A 7,198-nucleotide genomic window follows, 5' to 3' on the forward strand; every position below is an offset into this window, starting at 1 on the left:
GGACCCTTTGAAATTTCTTGATTTAGCTGTTTTTCTTCCTCATTTCTTCTAGACTTTTAGCTTCTCTACACTCAACAGCTAATTTCAGTCTCTTCTGACATTCATTTTATTCTTTCTTTCTTTTTTCTTTATTTTTCTCTCTTTCTTTCTTTATATTTTTCTTCCTTCACTCCTCCCTCCCTCTATCCCTTGTCTTTTTAATATCCTTTTGCTTTCTTCATGTATGATGTTCTTGATGTCATCCCAGAAGTCATCTGGTCTTGGTAATTAGGATTTAATATGGCAGTTTTAGTCTTGAGATGGTCACTAAATTCAAGTGGGATATACTTTAGGTCATGTTTTGGTTCTCATGGATTTGTTTTAATTTTCTTTAACTTAGCTCTGAACTTGTATATCAGAAATTGTGAGTGGTTCTATTGTCCTTACACTTACTCAGTTTGTTCTGAAGTTGGTCCCTGACCTTGTTTTGGATGTTGATGTTGGCTTCTTTGCTGTCTCTTCTTTCAGATGTGGTCAATTCTTGTGCAATACTCCTAGTAAGTTTTTTATATTTTTATATTGGTGAAAAAAAGTTCTCTGCAATTTCATTGGTCTTGCAAAATTCTTTCATGTGATATCCAGCTTAGTTTCTATCAACAACTCATATTTTTCAACTATCAATCCTTCTTTGTTTCCAATCATGGCATTCCAATCACTAGCAATTATCAATACATCTTTATTGCATGTTTGATCAAGTTTGATCTGAAAAAGTTGCTAGAATTCTTCAATTTCATGATCATTGGCTCTAATGATTTGGTGCATAAATTTGGTATGTTCTATTATCTTTATTTTACAAAGCTTGAAGTAAAATAACTTACCTTATGGAAGCATGTCATCTGTGACACTGAGGCATGTACTCTTTATCTACACTATACTGCCGCTCTATGACTGCATTATAAAAATGCTGGTGTCATAGTTTGTAAGTATAATTTACAAACATGAGCACAATTTGAGTCCTTCAAGGATGCCAGACTGTAGTTTTGACATGGTATAAATAAAAAAATCCCAGAATTCTTCAGGAACGGGTTTAAGAGACTGAAATAGCACCTTCAGAAGTGTATAGATTTAGGTGGAGTCAGATATGTAGAGAAAAAATAGCTCACATTTTATTATTTTTGTTTAATAAAAGCTCCTGTGATTTTGTAGCAATAATTTTTTACTAACTTTTGTATGTGGTTTGTAATTCCATACTCTTCAATTTGCATATCTCTTCTGGGAGTTTCCATGTGTGTACATGACTGCATTTTTGCTCAAAATGCATTGATTTGCATAAAGATGTTCTGATGTCTGTCCTCAGGATTGTAATCACGCTTTGAACTTTATTACAATAAAGGGGAAATTGATGCTACTCTTAAAATTTTCCATTTTCAGAAAGAGTTATTGTTTAAGAATTATTAAGATTAATAATCTTCTTTTAAATATTTAATTCATATTTCTGAAATTTAAACGTGTTTTAAAATCAATGTAAAGAATGGCAAACATAATGAGTGGTTCAATTGGCCTTACACTTACTCAGAATTTCAAATTAGAAGTAAAGGTGCATTTAAAATACATGACTGTGTAGAACCTTCTGTTCTATTCTTTTTCATGTGTGTTCTGTGAGTGAAGTACATGGTTAGACATTTTAGCCTTTTTGCCCAACTCAATGAAGAGCTAATAAAGTAACATTATGTAAAGTGCATTTAACTCCTCAAGAGAGAAATGCTGTATTAATACCTGCCTCACAGTGATGTTCTTAGACTTAATGATACAAAGGTTGTAAATTGCCTTGGTACTCCCAGTAACATCTTGATGAAGCATCATTTTGTTTTATTGCAAGGAGCTCTAAGTTACACAGAATGCAAGTTAAGGGGGAAATAATGTCCTAGTGTTTATTTTACAATCAGAAGTACATAAAATAAAGAGATAACATTTTGTTCCAATTGTAAGTGGCAGAGTTGATCTTTTTTTTTTTTTTTTTTTTTTTTTTCATTTTCTCTTTCAGTTTCTTTAGGGAGTAAGGGATAATTTATAATGCAGAGTTTAATGGAGCAGTTCTCATTAAAGTATATAATGATAGAAATAGCTATCATGATACTAAAAGATCTTTAAGGGCATTATCAGTCAATTATTTAAAAATAAAATTCCAGTTTTAAAAGAGTCAACTTCCCTTTTTTTGTATGATTACTATTAAGTTTGGCATTTTTGAGACATGTCTTAAATCAATACCTGTAATACTTACAAACATCAGTAGGGAGAATAGTATTGTAAACACATATTCTTGCTGTAGGGTACATTTTAAATGTCTAAACACTAATCAATATAGAGAAATTAAGTATTGACTAAAATAGCTTTATAATAAGTAATTATTGGTTTGCTCTTTTAGAAATTAGACATTTTCACTTTGGGAATAAAGAGCAAATTTACTGTCATGAAATTAAAGTGTTTTTGACCTTTTTGTACAACTTTCTTCTCTCTATGAAATGATTAGGTTTAAATATGATTGCACAGCTGTATTATGTTGCAAGCATCAATTTTTAATTATTATAAGGTCAATGTTAGAACAAATGTGATTAGTATAGTACCTCAGTGCACTTATTTACTTTCTACTCAAAAACCACCCTATGTTTACCAAAACCAACCCTGAAGTTCTCTCCGCTGAGATGGCTAATTATATTTGTACCAAAATCTTTATTTTTTTCTCCATTTTCATTTCTATATGTTATTTTGTTGATAAATTCAGTTTTTTTCAAGATATAATTTGCTTGATTTATGTCTTCCCTTTATAGAGGGACATTTATTTTTCTAAGAGTCTATTTCTCTTATGTGTATAGCTTCATAATTATCCTGCCTTTGGATAATGTGGATATTTTCTCCATGTAATGTTACTGAGGACTGATTTATATGGAGGTCATCTAAAAAGAAAGCGACAGGTTTATATGATTTTATGTCTGCAGAGATTTACCATTTGTCTGTAGAGGTTTCCTTTGTTCCTCATTTTTTTCTACTGCTCTATGTGACTTTGGATCTAGCTCTAAATTAATATATACTCACTGATCTAAAACTAGAGAACAATATACCATTTTCACAGTATTCACTAAAAGCCCAAAGATTCTCAGCATTAATAGTAATTCAGATTTTAATACAAAAGTATTATTTTTATCTTAAGTAGTTCTTCAGATTTCATTTCCTTTTGTTGTTATTATCTGCATTTTAAAAGCAGTATTAGCATAACCAACCAACAAAAAAATGTTGCATAAGATTTCTTATACACTATTACATGCAAGTCAGGCAGAACATCTTCTTAGTTTGTAGGGGTCACTCGGCATCTTATAGAAGATGGACCATCACTTTGCTGTGATATGTAGAAAGAAGGCTGATGGGGAAGTGCCTTCATAGGAGTAGTCAGCAGGTGGCCAATAAAGAAGATAAGTGATTGCTTGATATGTTAGCCAGTCAGTTGCATATAAGAATTTACTGCTATGTTAGATGGTACAGTTTCCTCTCCTATCTTTTGAGCCTTCTATGGTTGTTATGTTTGTTGTTGTTGTTAAGTGCTGTCAAGTCAGTTCTAACTTATAGTGACCCCATAAAGGATTTCCAAGGAGCAGCTGATGAGCTTGAATCCTCTAGCTTGCAGTTCAAACTGACCTTCAGTCCAGCGAATTAACCCACAGTGCCACACCACATATTGTGGTGCTGTAGGACTTCATTCTTCTTGGATCAGCCATCAACGGAAGCAGCAGTCAAGAGATCAAATGATGTATTGCATTAGGCAAATCTGCTGCACAAGACCTTTTTAAGGAATTGAAGAGCAAAGATGTCAGCTTGAGAACTAAGTTGCACCTGACCCAAGCCATGGTATTTTCAATAACCTCATATGCATGCGAAAGCTGGGCAGTGAATAAGGAAGACCGTAGAAGGATTGATGATTTTGGGTTATGGTGTTGGAGGAGAATATTGAAAGTTCCATGGGCTGCCAAAGAGCCAATAGATCTGTTTTGGGAGAAGTGCAGCCAGAATGCTCCTTAGAGGCCAAGATGGCCAAACTTTGTCTCTCATACTTTGGACATATTGTCAGGACGGACCAGTCACTGGAGAAGGACATTATGTTTGGTAAGGTGGAAGGTCAGTGAAAAAGTGGAAGACCCCAGCAAGATGGATTGGCCATGTGGCAACATTGATGGACTCAAGTGTGGCAATAATAGTGAGATTGGCCTAGGATCAGGCAGTGTTTCGTTCTGCTGTGCATAACTTTGCTATGAGTTGGTACTGACTCAATGGCACCTAACAACAACAACAATCTTTATTATTTATTTTCTTCTGGTGACTAGTCTGACTTTGGTTGTCTTTTTTTCTAATTTTTGGACATGTTATATTAATGTGTTGATTTTGTTTCTTTTATTTTGGATGTGTGCATTTATTGCTATAAATTGACTTCTAAGGACTGCTTTTGCTATGTGCCAAATGTTTTGATATGTTGTGTTTTTGTTCACATTTGTGTCAAAGGATTTTTTATTTTAGTTTTCATTTGTTTAATTACTCAGTAGCTTTTCAGCAGGGTGTTAGTCATGTATTTGATGTTATTTCCTAGATCTTCCTATTATTGATTTCTAATTTTATAGCATTGTGATCTGAAAAGATGATTTGTAGTATTTCAATGTTTTTAAATTTATTGATGTTTCTTTTGTAGCCTAACATATGGTCTACTCTGGAGAATGTTCCGTGTGCATTAGAAAAGAATGTGTATTGTGCTGTTGTTGGGTTGAGTACTCTGTATAAGTCTAGGAAGTCAAGTTGGTTGGTTTTGTTGCTTAGTTCTTCCATGTCTTTGTTGAGTTTCTTTCTAGTTGTCTGTCATTTATTGAAAGTTGTAAATTAAAATCTTCTGTGGTGTCATAGCATAAGCACTTAACCTCAAGGTTGGTTTGAACCACAAGGTCAGAGGTTCAAACTCACCAGTTGCTCCTCAGAAACCCTATACAGGGTCACTATGAGTCAGAATTATTTGACAACACTTAACAACAACAACAACAACAATTATTATTGTAGAGTTGCCTATTTTGTTCTTCAATTCTATTAGAGTTTAATTTATGTATTTTGAGGCTGTTTCAATAGTATCATAGATATTTATTATGCTCATGTCTTCTTGACCCAGTGACCCTTTACTCATGAGATAATATTGTTCTTTTCCTCTTCTGTTAGTTTTTGTCTTAAATTCTATTTTATAACAAATTACTATTACCATTCTTGCTCATTTTTGATTGCCATTAACTTGACACACACACACACACACACACACATATATGTCTGTGGTGTTCTTTGAGTTTTAATCTATTTTGTCTTGTATGTAAGGCATGTCTTTTGTAGACAGTATATTGAAGGATGCTATTTTTTTATACATTATGCTACTCTGTCTCTTGACTGATGCATTTAATCCACTGACATTCAGTGTAATTATCCATAGGTATAAATTGATTGCAGTCATTTTGCTGTGTGTTTTCTTGGTTCCACATCTTTTTCTGTGCTGAGTTCATTGTGTTTGTGTGTTTTCTTGTCAACTTCTTCACTGCTATTGTTTTAATATTAAAAAAAATCTTCATGGTTTTCCTTTTTCTTGATTTGATGTGAAAGTGTATTAAGTTTCTTTGAGGTTACCCTGTAGTTTATTAATTTATTCACCAGTTTAAAATAGTCTGCTTAATCATGAAATCTACTTGCACTCTTCACCATTTAGAAGTTCTGTAGCTATACTTTTGCCTCTTTTTGCTCTGTAGATGTCTTCATTCTATATTGATATTTTTGATTCTCTATTTTCAGTCCTGTAGGGTTTTTTTTATTTGTTTGTTTGTTTGTTTTTAGATACTTCTAAATCAGGATTGAATTGGGGCGGTGTTGCGTGTATGTCAATATCCATTTGTTGTCTGCTGGTTTTGGTTCTCTTTTCAAAGAACTCGTTTTGTATTTTTTTGAAAGTTGGTCAGGTTTTTATAAATTCCTTTAATTTTTGTTTATCTGAAAATGTTCTAATTTTGTCATAGTGTTTGAGGGGCAATTTTGCTGGGTACATGTCATTCTTGGTTGGTAACTTTTTTCTGTCAGAGTTTTGTGCATATCTTCCCCATTGTGTATTTGCTTACATGGTTTCTGCTGAGAGACCAAAACTTAATCTTTCTTATTAGTTCTCCTTTGTAGATAACTTCATGTTTTCCTGTTTTCAGGATTTTTTCTTTGTTTTTTATTTTGCAAAGTTTATGATTTTCTTTTGGGGTTTCGTTTAGCTTCTTAAATTGTTATCTTATCTTTCATGATGTTAGGAAATTTTCCTTCCCAAAGCTCTCTGACTATCTTTTCTGTGGTTTTCTTTGTCTCTTCCTATTCTAGAATTCCAATAATCTGTAACTTATTCCTTTTCATGTTGTCCCACCTATACCTTAGCCTTTCTTCAGATTTTTCCATATTTTTTTCTGATTGTTCTAGCTTACTACTATTGAGAAATTTACTTTCAACTTCACTAATTCTGACTTCCATTGATTCAAATCTACTCCTTTGCCCTTTCAATGTGTTGTCCATTTCTGATATTTTATTATTAACATTATGGATTTCTATTTGAAGGCATAATATTATCTCCAATCCTTTATCTATTTTGATTGTTCCTGTAGTGCTTTCCTGGATTCTTCCTTGTATTTCTGTATCTTTTTCAATCCTTTTACTGTTGTTATTGTTAAGTACTATTGAGTCAATTCCAACTCACAATGACCATGTATAGGGCTTCTAAGGAGCAGCTTGTGGATTTCAAATCCCAAGTCCAGTGCTGATCCTGCAGAACCACACCAACGATCCTTTGGAGTACCTAAGCACCATTTGTTTGAACTTTTTTTCAGGTAGTTCCCATGCCTTTTGTTCATCAAAAATGTTTTCTTTCTCACTCTGCCTCTTGGTCCATTTTTTGTGCCATTCTGTCTTGTTTCTTTATGTAAACAGAATTTCCTTCCTGCTTTTGAGACAGTGTGTTGGCATTGTATTTATATTAAATTGATGCTTGTATGTTGATGTATTATTAGGAATTCACCAACTACTTCAAGGTGGGTGTGATCAGGATATGCGTTTGTATACTCTTCTCTGTTTGCTGTTTATGTGGTTCAGTTTAGGATGAATGAGACTGATGTTGATTGTTGTC

The sequence above is a fragment of the Chrysochloris asiatica genome, unplaced genomic scaffold, assembly GCF_000296735.1.
Source record: "Chrysochloris asiatica unplaced genomic scaffold, ChrAsi1.0 scaffold00336, whole genome shotgun sequence".
Taxonomy (NCBI): domain Eukaryota; kingdom Metazoa; phylum Chordata; class Mammalia; order Afrosoricida; family Chrysochloridae; genus Chrysochloris; species Chrysochloris asiatica.